The sequence below is a fragment of the Schistocerca gregaria genome, chromosome 2, assembly GCF_023897955.1.
Source record: "Schistocerca gregaria isolate iqSchGreg1 chromosome 2, iqSchGreg1.2, whole genome shotgun sequence".
Taxonomy (NCBI): domain Eukaryota; kingdom Metazoa; phylum Arthropoda; class Insecta; order Orthoptera; family Acrididae; genus Schistocerca; species Schistocerca gregaria.
Window position 1 is genome coordinate 661833245 of NC_064921.1, and position 12075 is coordinate 661845319.

Genomic DNA, 12075 nt, shown 5'->3' on the forward strand with positions numbered 1-12075 from the left:
ATGGTCACGAAGTCAATGAAGTTAAGGAATTCTGCTACCTAGGCAGTAAAATAACATCAAAAGCAGTCTCGCTAGGGCAAAAAAGGCATTTCTGGCCAAGAGAAGTCTACTAATATCAAATACCGGCCTTAATTTGAGCAAGAAATTTCTTAGGATGTACGTCTGGAGTACAGCATTGTATGGTAGTGAAACATGGACTGTGGGAAAACCGGAACAGAAGAGAATAGAAGCATTTGAGATGTGGTGCTATAGACGAATGTTGAAAATTAGGTGGACTGATAATGTAAGGAATGAGGAGGTTCTACGCAGAATCGGAGAGGAAAGGAATATGTGGAAAACACTGATAAGGAGAAGGGACAGGATGATAGGACATCTTCTAAGACATGAGGGAATGACTTCCATGGTACTAGAGGGAGCTGTAAAGGGCAAAAACTGTAGAGGAAGACAGAGATTTTTTTTTTTTTTTTTTTTTTTTTTTTAAAAAAAAAAAAAAAACTTTATTAATAATACAACAACATTAATTTAATTATACAACATCTTAATATATAACTAAGTATGATACAAAAAGTCAAATACAAGAAACTATTCCCATACTATTAACCCACCACCTCAAATAATTAGTGGGTCCTTATTACAAACTACTAATTGGCAGTGTATTACTTGTGTGGCACTAACTACGGGCATGATTAATAAGTTACTTGTTAGACTACCTTACATGACTATTCTAGTGTGATCTGCAGTGTTACAGTATGTGCCAGAAGTTATGCATACAAACCTACTGTTATTTAGCCTGCCCACCGAGCTAACCCCAGTGGGCGTGCCCCTGGCACTGGGCTGGCTACGACTTTAACTTCACTGCAGTCCCTACCTGTTAGTATGTTAGTATTTCTAATTCTTACTTAAACTACTTTCTACTCAAAAAATAGTTGTGCGATAATTCCAATTCCGGGTAGTGCACCTGCCATCCTTGTCCGAAGACGCGGCGGATTCCAGCCATGAAATGGCTGGCCAGATCCGCGCCTGGCGGTAGTGCAGGTGCAACTCGGTCAAGTTCGGTTTGGTACTTGATTAGTTCCTTGCCCTAATAAAGTCCCTCATGACTTTCATTGAGATCTCATTTGCCAGACTGTTGAGGACTCTGAAAGTGTCGGCACGCCGCAGCAAGGTATATGTATCTTGGCTAGGAAGTTGCGCTCTAAGTTCACTTGCCACTCCATCATACAACGTGCAGTTGTAGATGACGTGTTCGGGAGTTCCTTCCGGAGCACCACAGTCACACGCTGGTGTCGCCTGTTTACCAAATCGGCAAAGGTATGCCGGATATGGCCCATGTCCCGTCAGGAAGTGCAGCAGACCCCTACTTGGCTGAAAGTATCCCATTTTTAATCTTTCTGCAACATCTGGAAGTAGCTCAAAAACTCGTCTCCCAGTTCCTTCCCCTTCCCACTGACTCTGCCATAGTTCCTCCCCCCTTCTCTTGATTGCGTATTTGTCCCCTACTTGCACACCCATGATTTCCCTAGTCTTTTCAACTTTCCCCTTTGTTACCCAATACCACGCTGCCTGCTCCCTAATTTTTATATCAAGGGGACATAATCCCATAATAACTAGCAACGCCCCCCCAGGAGTAGTTCTGTATGCCCCAGCAGATCTTAGTAGCATACTTCGCTGCACCCTCCTCACGGCCATGGCAGGCGCCACCCTCGTGAGCCTGTGTGCCCAGACCCCGCTGGCATAACCTACTAAGGAAGTCAGAATACTATACAGAGATTGGAATACGTCAAGCAAATAATTGAGGATGTAGGTTGCAAGTGCTACTCTGAGATGAAGAGGTTAGCACAGGAAAGGAATTCGTGGCGGGCCGCATCAAACCAGTCAGTAGACTGGTGACCAAAAAAAGAATGTAGGTGGATTAAGCTCGTGTAGAGTCGATGAACGGTAGAGACCACAATGGTAAATGTGAAAATGGTGATCAGTGGCACCAGATGGTGTATTCATGGTGGGGTTTCGTCCCTCTTACTATGGATCCTATTGCTGGAGGGACCCATTAAAGAGTTAAATGTAGAGGTTGCTTTTGCCAAGAATATACGTGTGATTCAGTCAGAAATTCCTGGAAAATTTACAACTACCTTTAGAACTATGGCGCAATGCGCTCTGAACACTGCGCAGAACTATTGTAGGAAGCAAGCTGCAAGGGTTGGTCCCAAAAAGCTGTTACATTACAGTTCAAGAGTAAGCATACCCCGAACTCGTATTGGAATCTTAAGTTCTTCGATGACATTCTACCTCTAGAGGCGGTAATGAAGTACCTGGAGGTAACCCTGGAAGTGAAAATAACATTGACTTCTCACATAAAGAATGTAAGTTCCAAGGCAAAAAATATTTCATTTCCACTATAAGGGCCTCGGTAAATATTCAGATCTGAGTCTCAAGAGCTTGCATTGTATATACACCTCTGTCATGGGATCTATGATCATCCTGGGGGCCATAATATGTTGTAATAAAATGAAACAGATGGTGGCTGCTATGGAATTCGGAAAAGCTCAGAGCTTGGCCTGTCTAGCCGTAATAGACGGAATTAGCAGCTCACCAACTGTTTGAATGGACACCATGCTCGACATACCGCGTTACATCTTTGATTTACAATGTAGGCAGTAGCAGAAGCATACAAGTTAAAAACTGGAAAAATCTAGAAGATATCCAGAATCCCAAGCTAGGTTAACGAAATTGATAATTGTAGGAATGGTCAGGGAAATGCAAGCTGACTACAGAATACTTTTCAGTGCTACAAATGGAAGTGCGGAGCAGTGGAAGAGTGAATCACGATACCTTTCAGGAGATATATTCTGACGACTCGAAAACCGACAAAGGTGCCAGGTATGGGGTACATAGGGTACAGCGTAGACTAGAGGGCAGTCTCTAAGGAAGCTGGCTACAGAATTCCAGGCAGAGATATTCGTTCCCAGAATGTGCGTGGAAGATAGTCTACGTATGTACTATGAGAACAGCACTTGCAGTGATATCAAAGATCAGAATGCACTGAAACCCTAGTGAGGCTAGAGAAAAGCGATAGGGTAAACCTACTCTGGGTGGCTAACCATTTAGGAATTAGTGCTGATGAACAAGCTGATAGAATGGCCAGGGCAGGGACGATTTCATTTTTTAGATCTGAATGTGTCTTAAACAACATTAAGGCTATCGTAAAACCCAAACTACGATTTCTAGATCCGGAGACTTCAAGTAGAATATCAGATTAAAATAAAAAAAATAAAACATAGCAAGTTAATGCTGTAGAGACCATGTTTTAAGAGAATTTCTGCAATCGTGGGCTTCAACAGGAGACACATTAAACTCATGGTAGGTTTAATGATTGGCCATGAGAAATTCAGCAGTATCTAGGAGTAGAAAAATAAGCCCCTAAGGGCACATTGTCTCGGGTGGGGATGGACCCCTACCACATTTAAACCTCCAATACGAAGCTCTGGAGGACAAAAGATGCAAAATACACTACTGAAAAAATTAATACAACCTTTTAGAAGATTCCAGTTCGCTCAAGATCTATTGTTGCAACAGTGCATATTGAGCACATAAAATGATTTATAAATCAATAGCATGCGCGGTTCTGAGGTACCAGGTATCGACGAAGACTGAAACAGTTATATCTGTACGAGGAGTAGCCTCCACGGGCAGCAGTGCAGACGCTGACTCTGATACCCATTCGATTGTACAGATGGCGAATACTGTCCTGAGGTGCGTTTTTCCAGGTCTGCTCAACCCGCTCACGTAACTCTGTAAACGATGTTGGTTGACGAGTATCAAGAGCCACTTCTCATCCCATAATACTCGACACGTGCTCGGTTGGAGACAAATCTGGAGATAGCGCTGGCCAGGGAAGATGCTGCACGTTTTGCGGTGCGCGTTGAATTTCACGGGCAGTGTCTGGGCGAGCGTTTTCCTGCTGGAACAACACATCACCTTGCTGTTGCAAGAACAGTGAAAGAACGGGTCAGACCAGTGTGTCTTCACCGAACGTACTCTACGAGACAGTTTTTGTCAGGTCAATGCAGTATCGTAAATGACCATCACTTGGGTGCAGGCATAATCTGTTTTAATCGCTGAGAGCCACGACTCGACATTCCATACTTCAAGTGATTCTCTGATGCCAGCAGTCGAGCCGTGCCTGTCTATGCTGTGGCGTGACTAGAGGACGGACTAGAGGTGTGTGTCCCCAAAGCCAAACTGCTAGTAACCGGTTCACAACAGTTTGTGTTGACACGTCTGGGTTTACAAGAGCTCTTGTCTGTGTTGTGATAGCTGTACATGTGCTACTGCCGACCTTACAATACGGCGATCCTGGCGGGTGTCTGCGCTCGTGGACTTGCAGAACCTCGTTTACGGGTGTGCAAGTATTCACGTGACAACTGATACCAGCATCGCTGCACAACTGAAGCATCATGTTCAACTTGTGTGGCCGTTCTCCGAAAGTACCATCCCGCCAATCGGAAGACCACAATTTGACCCTTTCAAACTTGCGCAGTTGGCTGTAGGAAGCATGGCGTGGTTGCGTGCTTGAGTCACACGTTTACACGGCTGTGAGCATTCGCTATTAAAAGGCATACACAGATGGTGTTATGGCAGCTACGTCACTACACTATCAGTCGGAGGACAACGTTGAAACCATTTCCAGTGCCTCTACCGTCCCAGAGTTGAGGTATTCCATCATCGGATCAAAACTGACGTCGTCTTTTCAGGCGCACAATTTTTTTTCCGAAGTGTATTTGAGTCACCTACTACTCTTAGAGGTTACTGGCTGCCTTTGCTGGAATGACAGAAAGAGAAACCGCACAGGAAAGTTAATTTCGGCGCTAGTAATAGTGGCTAGCACCCGTGGTCTAGGGATGCCGGCACGGTAGCTCAGCGTGTTCGGCGGAAGAATCAGCAATGATCAACGACATGAGGATGCAGAAGGCAATGGAAACCACTGCATTAAAGACACGTAACGTGTATCCACAGGACATGTGGCCTGTAGTTGCAGAAGTGTCATGATGATCTCTCCATTGGTAAAAGATTCCGGAATAGTCCCCCATTCGGATCTCCGGGAGGGGACTGCCAAGGGGGAGGTTATCATGAAAAAAAAAAGATTGAATAATCAACGAAAGGATAACGTTCTGCAAGTCGCGGCGTGGAATGTCAGAAGCTTGAATGTGATAGGGAAGCTAAACAATCTGAAAAGGGAAATGCAAAGGCTCAATCTAGATATAGTAGGGGTCAGTGAAGTGAAGGGGAAGGAAGACAAGGATTTCTGGTCAGATGAGTATCGGGTAATATCAAGAGCAGCAGAAAATGGTATAACAGATGTAGGATTCGTTATGAATGGGAATGTAGGGCAGAGGGTGTGTTACTGTGAACAGTTCAGTGACCGGGTTGTTCTAATTAGAATCGACAGCAGATCAATACCGACAACGATAGTTCAGGTATACATGCCGACGTCGCAAGCTAAAGATGAACAGATACAGAAAGTGTATGAGGATATTGAAAGGGTAATGCAGTATGTAAAGGGGGACGAAAATCTAATAGTCATGGGCGACTGGAATGCAGTTGTAGGGGAAGGAATAGAAGAAAAGGTTACAGGAGAATATGGCCTTGGGACAAGGAATGAAAGAGGAGAAAGACTGAGTTCTGTAACACGTTTCAGCTAGTAATAGCGAATACCCTGTTCAAGAATCACAAGAGGAGGAGGTATACTTGGAAAAGGCCGGGAGATACGGAAGATTTCAATTAGATTACATCATGGTCAGACAGAGATTCCGAAATCAGATACTGGATTGTAAGGCGTACCCAGGAGTAGATATAGACTCAGATCACAATATAGTAGTGATGAAGAGTAGGCTGAAGTTCAAGGATAGCGCAGTAGGCAGCACAGTTGAAGAGGAATGGACATCTCTAAAAAGGGCCATCACAGAATTTGGGAAGGAAAACATAGGTGCAAAGAAGGTAGCTGCGAAGAAACCATGGGTAACAGAAGAAATACTTCAGTTGATTGATGAAAGGAGGAAGTACAAACATGTTCCGGGAAAATTAGGAATACAGAAATACAAGTCGCTGAGGAATGAAGCGCAGGGAAGCTAAGACGAAATGGCTGCAGGAAAAATGTGAAGACATCGAAAAAGATATGATTGTCGGAACGACAGACTCAGTATACAGGAAAGTCAAAACAACGTTTGGTGACATTAAAAGCAACGGTGGTAACATTAAGAGTGCAACGGGAATTCCACTGTTAAATGCAGAGGAGAGAACAGATAGGTGGAAAGAATACATTGAAAGCCTCTATGAGGGTGAAGATTTGTCTGATGTGATACAGGAAGAAACAGGAGTCGATTTAGAAGAGATTGGGGATCCAGTATTAGAATCGGAATTTAAAAGAGCTTTCGAGGACTTACGGTCAAATAAGGCAGAAGGGATAGATAACATTCCATCAGAATTTCTAAAATCATTAGGGGAAGTGGCAACAAAACTACTATTCACAATGGTGTGTAGAATACATGAGTCTGGCGACATACCATCTGACTTTCGGAAAAGCATCATCCACACAATTCCGAAGACGGCAAGAGCTGACAAGTGTGAGAATTATCGCACAATCAGAATAACAGTTCATGCATCGAAGCTGCTTACATGAATAATATACAGAAGAATGGAAAGAAAATTGATGAAGCGCTATGTGACGATCAGTTTGGCTTTAGGAAAAGTAAAGGCACGAGAGAGGCAATTCTGACGTTACGGCTAATAATGGAAGCAAGGCTAAAGAAAAATCAAGACACGTTCATAGGATTTGTCGACCTGGAAAAAGCGTTCGACAATATAAAATGGTGCAAGCTGTTCGAGATTCTGAAAAAAGTAGGGGTAAGCTATAGGGAGAGACGGGTCATATACAATATGTACAACAACCAAGAGGGAATAATAAGAGTGGACGATCAAGAACGAAGTGCTCGTATTAAGAACGGTGTAAGACAAGGCTGTAGCCTTTCGCCCCTACTCTTCAATCTGTACATCGAGTAAATCGGAGAAAGACGAAGGTAATGAGATGAGAACAGCGATAAACTTAACATCAGGATTGATGGTCATGAAGTCAATGAAGTTAAGGAATTCTGAAACCTTGGCAGTAAAATAACCAATGACGGACGGAGCAAGGAGGACATCAAAAGCAGACTCGCTATGGCAAAAAAAAAAGCATTTCTGGCCAAGAGAAGTCTACTAATATCAAATACCGGCCTTAATTTGAGGAAGAAATTTCTGAGGATGTACGTCTGGAGTACAGACAGCATTGTATGGTAGTGAAACATGGACTGTGGGAAAACCGGAACAGAATGTTGAAAATTAGGTGGACTTATAAGGTAAGGAGTGAGGAGGTATGCAGAATCGGAGAGGAAAGGAAAATGTGGAAAACACTGATAAGGAGAAGTGACAGGATGATAGGACATCTGCTAAGACATGAGGGAATGACTTCCATGGTACTAGAGGGAGCTGTAGAGGACAAAAACTGCAGAGGAAGACAGAGATTGGAATACGTCAAGCAAATAATTGAGGACGTAGGTTGCAAGTGCTACTCTGAGATGAAGAGGTTAGCATAGGAAAGGAGTTCGTGGCGGGCCGCATCAAACCAGTCAAATAAAATAGAATGAAATTATTAAAAAAGAGACTTAAATGCAATGGATGAGTTGTGACAACTGAAATGAAAGATACTCCTTTTTTAAAACTCACAGCTTGAAAAATATATTCAATCATTAATGATATGAATCGTCTAAATTTATATTCAAACGGACGATTAGCAGCTTAATAAAATCGTGCATATGGCGGCTGAAATGCTAGCAAAGCAGAACAGTCGTCTCGTGCATACTGAGCTTATATTAACTGGTAAAATTGGACTGGCTGTGTCATCGTTTGCAGACCAGTCGTATCAGTGATAATTATAGGCTATTACACCGATAAATAATTACAAATTAAAGATCCTCACTAGACTTGGGAACACAGGGCATTTTGCGTTGAAGTTCAACATTACCTGCATCAGTTAAATTTCTGCGAAGCGTCTTCGAGGATACAAAATCATGTCACACAGTGTTTAACATTGTTACAAGATAGTAGTCAAATGAGCTTTGAGTGGGAGAGTGGCGTCGTTCCATAAAAAATTGTGATGTTCGTATGATTTACACAGGAAAATCACGGAAAGCTATTATGGAGCTGGGATCCTGAAGATCTTTTTGCAAAGAAATCTAGTAATTCAAGCACTGCATCAGAATAAGAAGGTCAGCACAATCATCGTTATTACTACCGATCTTCAAGAATGGCTGTTCCAACTTGAGCTGTTTATTTGGGATACTATTACTTCAATGGTACGAATTCATCAGGTTACGCGCACAGTTAGGAACAGATTTCCCACCGTTGAATATAGTTACCAAATTAGTTTCCTTTGAGGGGAGATTGAAGATAGCCCAGCCCTCCGGGCCTGGTAATAATGTCTAGGTCCCAGTTGCCCCATATAATTTCATAATGGTTTCGCAAAGCGCCATCCTACTTGGAGGTGTTTATATTGTGCGCGAAGTTAAAAAGTAACTTTGGCAAGCGAATTTATTACAGGGAAATGCTACGGTTCAAGCACAAAAGGGACCAAAACGGCTGTACTCCAGAGTACAGATTACGACTCGTGCAGTATCTTCTAAAGCAATATTCCGGCCATCTGCCAAGTTCGAATATCAATAAAAACCTGACTTGGAGTTAGTTTCAGCGTTCACTATTTGTACAGATTTTTCTAGTCTTAAATATGGGTGCTGTAAACGACGAAACAGAGGCAGAAATACTTGGCTGCGTGGACGGGTAACTGCAGTATGTGGAGAAGTTTGACAGGCCTGCATCATTGCATAACACCTAGTTTCTAGCAAGGTTAAAAAGAACATTCAGACAACAGAACTTTTCTTTAGAACCAATTTTTTTCGTCTCTTCTTACTCTGTTTAACACGTTTTTTTTAAATATTAAACCGAATTATGTAAATTTGTTTTTCATTTGGAATAAGACATAATCCTTAAAGAAAAGTCTTCAAAGAAAAAAAATACACGTAATGGTCCGAGAAACGATATACCTTTTCAAAAAGTGTGGTTTCCGTTGAACAAGTACGGTTAGTCATACCAAATGGCTGTTCAGTTTAACGTATGTTGGCCTAGCTTTCAAACATGCTTCTAAACATTCAGAGTTCCTGATTTTTACCGACCTTTGGGACCAGGAGATATTTTAACTGTTGATTCTACTGGAAGAATTTTGGTTAGTCAACAATATTCGTGAATGAGTGAAGAGTGCACCAAAAATGGTAGAGTCTAGTCATAGCGTCATTGGGTTGAATGAATCAAGCTAAGCAATATTTTAATGTTTTATCTACTTGTTATCTTCAGATGATGACTTTGAAAGTGGACGAAACACGCAGCAAGCAGTACTTGCATCGAAACATGATTGGACAGACATCAAATAACTTGTTTTTAGCACCGCACCTCTTGCAAAGCAACGAAAACTTACTTTTGCGGAGCCTGGCGAACCTTAAGCAGCAAAGCAGTGGGCTCCCTAGTTCTCTTGAAGTTTTGTTCCCTACGATTGATCTGAGTTTAGCAAGGCCATCTTTCGATTTCACACCTTCCTGTTGTTATATCCCCTGCCTGTCTTTAATTATAGCTTGGAGAATGATATTCTCTTTGATAATAAGCAAATAATACTAAGTTTCCTAACATGTTTTTTTAATTTATTGAAATTAAACGATACACTAGCGAATTGTGTTGTAATTTTACTAGTACAATCAACTTCGAAACAAATAAAAATTGCTGTAAAGTCTGTTAACAGTTACGCTGAGGACGCAACAAATGGATGAAAACAGATGACATGCATTTTTATCTGGTGAACTACAAAGTTCTTGTAATTATTCAGATAGTGTTTGGAAAATACTGACTTTCCGGTTGGCCTAACTGGTATGGTGAAGAAGTCTGAAGAAGCGCATCTAGTTCGACCAACATAAGGTTTCTGTGTTTAGGAACGGTGACTAATGTAAGATACCCTTCTTTAAATGCATGTTAAAATTCTAAAGCTAAATGGAATTATATTTTCATGATGTTAATAATATCGAGAATCATTTTGTTACACCACAAGTTTATCACAACTCATATAATAAACATTCAACATAACTATTAAATTGTTGACTGCTATTCGTATCCAGTAAACTTTTTATTCCATAATAATATGCTATATGAACATACATTTAAAAAAATTTGATTGTAGTAATCTTAAGTTTATTATTCTATTTATTTTTAAACGACTGTAAGCAAATAAATTTGTCTTCATCGATATCACAATCTTCACCGTCTCTTTGATATTTGTCGTCCATTGTGCCCGTTTCTTGCCATAAATACACCCCATACAGAATAGGTACTCTGCGTCATCATCATCACTGGTGTCTGAGTCACTACTCCCAACAGTATGTGTGATATCGTCCAAAGATCATGGTGCAACGTCACAGTCGACAACGCACATCGATACCACATACATCAGCCATGTCTCGCTGCAATCCAAAACGACGAATTAGTGAGGCTGAAAAAGACACACTGTCTCTCTCTCTTTCTCTCCCTCAGCAGAGCAGCACCCTCGCATGGGGGTCAACATAGAGCTGAGCGTGGAGGCGCTCCACCAAGTTCGTGACCTCAGCTGAAACACTCAACATCATCGAGTGCGACTGAAGAGTTATTCAAGTCTCAAAAGGAAATGTACTTTTGTAAATGTTGGACACTGTACTTCAAGAGAACAACGTGTTAATTCGAGCTTCAAATGATGCTTTACTAGTCAGTGACAGCTATAAATTATCAAGAAATCCCGTGGAAAAGGATTGTATCAAGTTAAGTGAATCTTTTTTATCATTCATACACTATGTGATCAAAAGTATCCGGACACCTGGATGAAAAAGACTTACAATTCGTGGCGCCCTCCATCGGTAACGCTGGAATTCGATATGGTGTTGGCCCACCCATAGCCTTGATGACAGCTTCCACTCTGGCAGGCATACGTTCAGTCAGGTGCTGGAAGGTTTCTTGGGAGTGGTAGACCATTCTTCACGGAATGCTGCACTAAGGAGAGGTATCTATATCGGTTGGTGAGGCCTGGCACGAAGTCGACGTTCCAAAACATCCCGAAGGTGTTCTATAGGTTTCAGGTCAGGACTCTGTGCCGGCCAGTCCATAACAGGGATGTTATTGGCGTGTAACCACTCTGCCACAGGCCGAGCATTACGAACAGGTGCTCGATCGTGTTGAAAGATGTAACCGCCATCTTCGAATTGCTCTTCAACAGTGGACAGCAAGAAGGTGCTTAAAACATTAATGTATGCCTGTGCCGTGACACTGCCACGCAAAACAACAAGGAGTGCAAGCCCCCTCCATGAAAAACACGACCACACCATAACACCACCGCCTCCGAATTTTCCTGTTGGCACTACACACTCTGGCAGATAAAGATCATCGGCGATTCGCCATACTGACACCCTGTGATCGGATTGCCACATTGTGTACTGTGATTCGTCACTAAACACAACGTTTTCCCACTGTTCAATCGTCCAAAGTTTACGCTCCTTACAGCGAGCGAGGCGTCTTTTGGCATTTATCGGCGTGTGGCTTATCAGCAGCCGCTCGACGGTGAAATTCAAGTTTTCTCACCTCCCGCCTAACTGTCATAATACTTGCTGTGGATCCTGATGCAGTTTGGAATTCCTGTGTGAGGGTCTGGATAGATGTCTGCCTCTTACACATTACTACCCTCTTCAACTGCCTGCAGTCTCTGTCAGTCAACAGAAGAGGTCGGCCTGTACGCTTTTGTGCTGTACGTGTCCCTTCACGTTACCACTTCCCTCTCACATCGGAAACAGTGGACCTAGGGATGTTTCGCAGTGTGGATATCTCGCTTACAGACGTATGACACAAGTGACATCCAAGCACCTGACTACGTTCTGCTCTCTCACGATGTTTACAGAGTAATGAGATCGTTGATACGGAGTACCT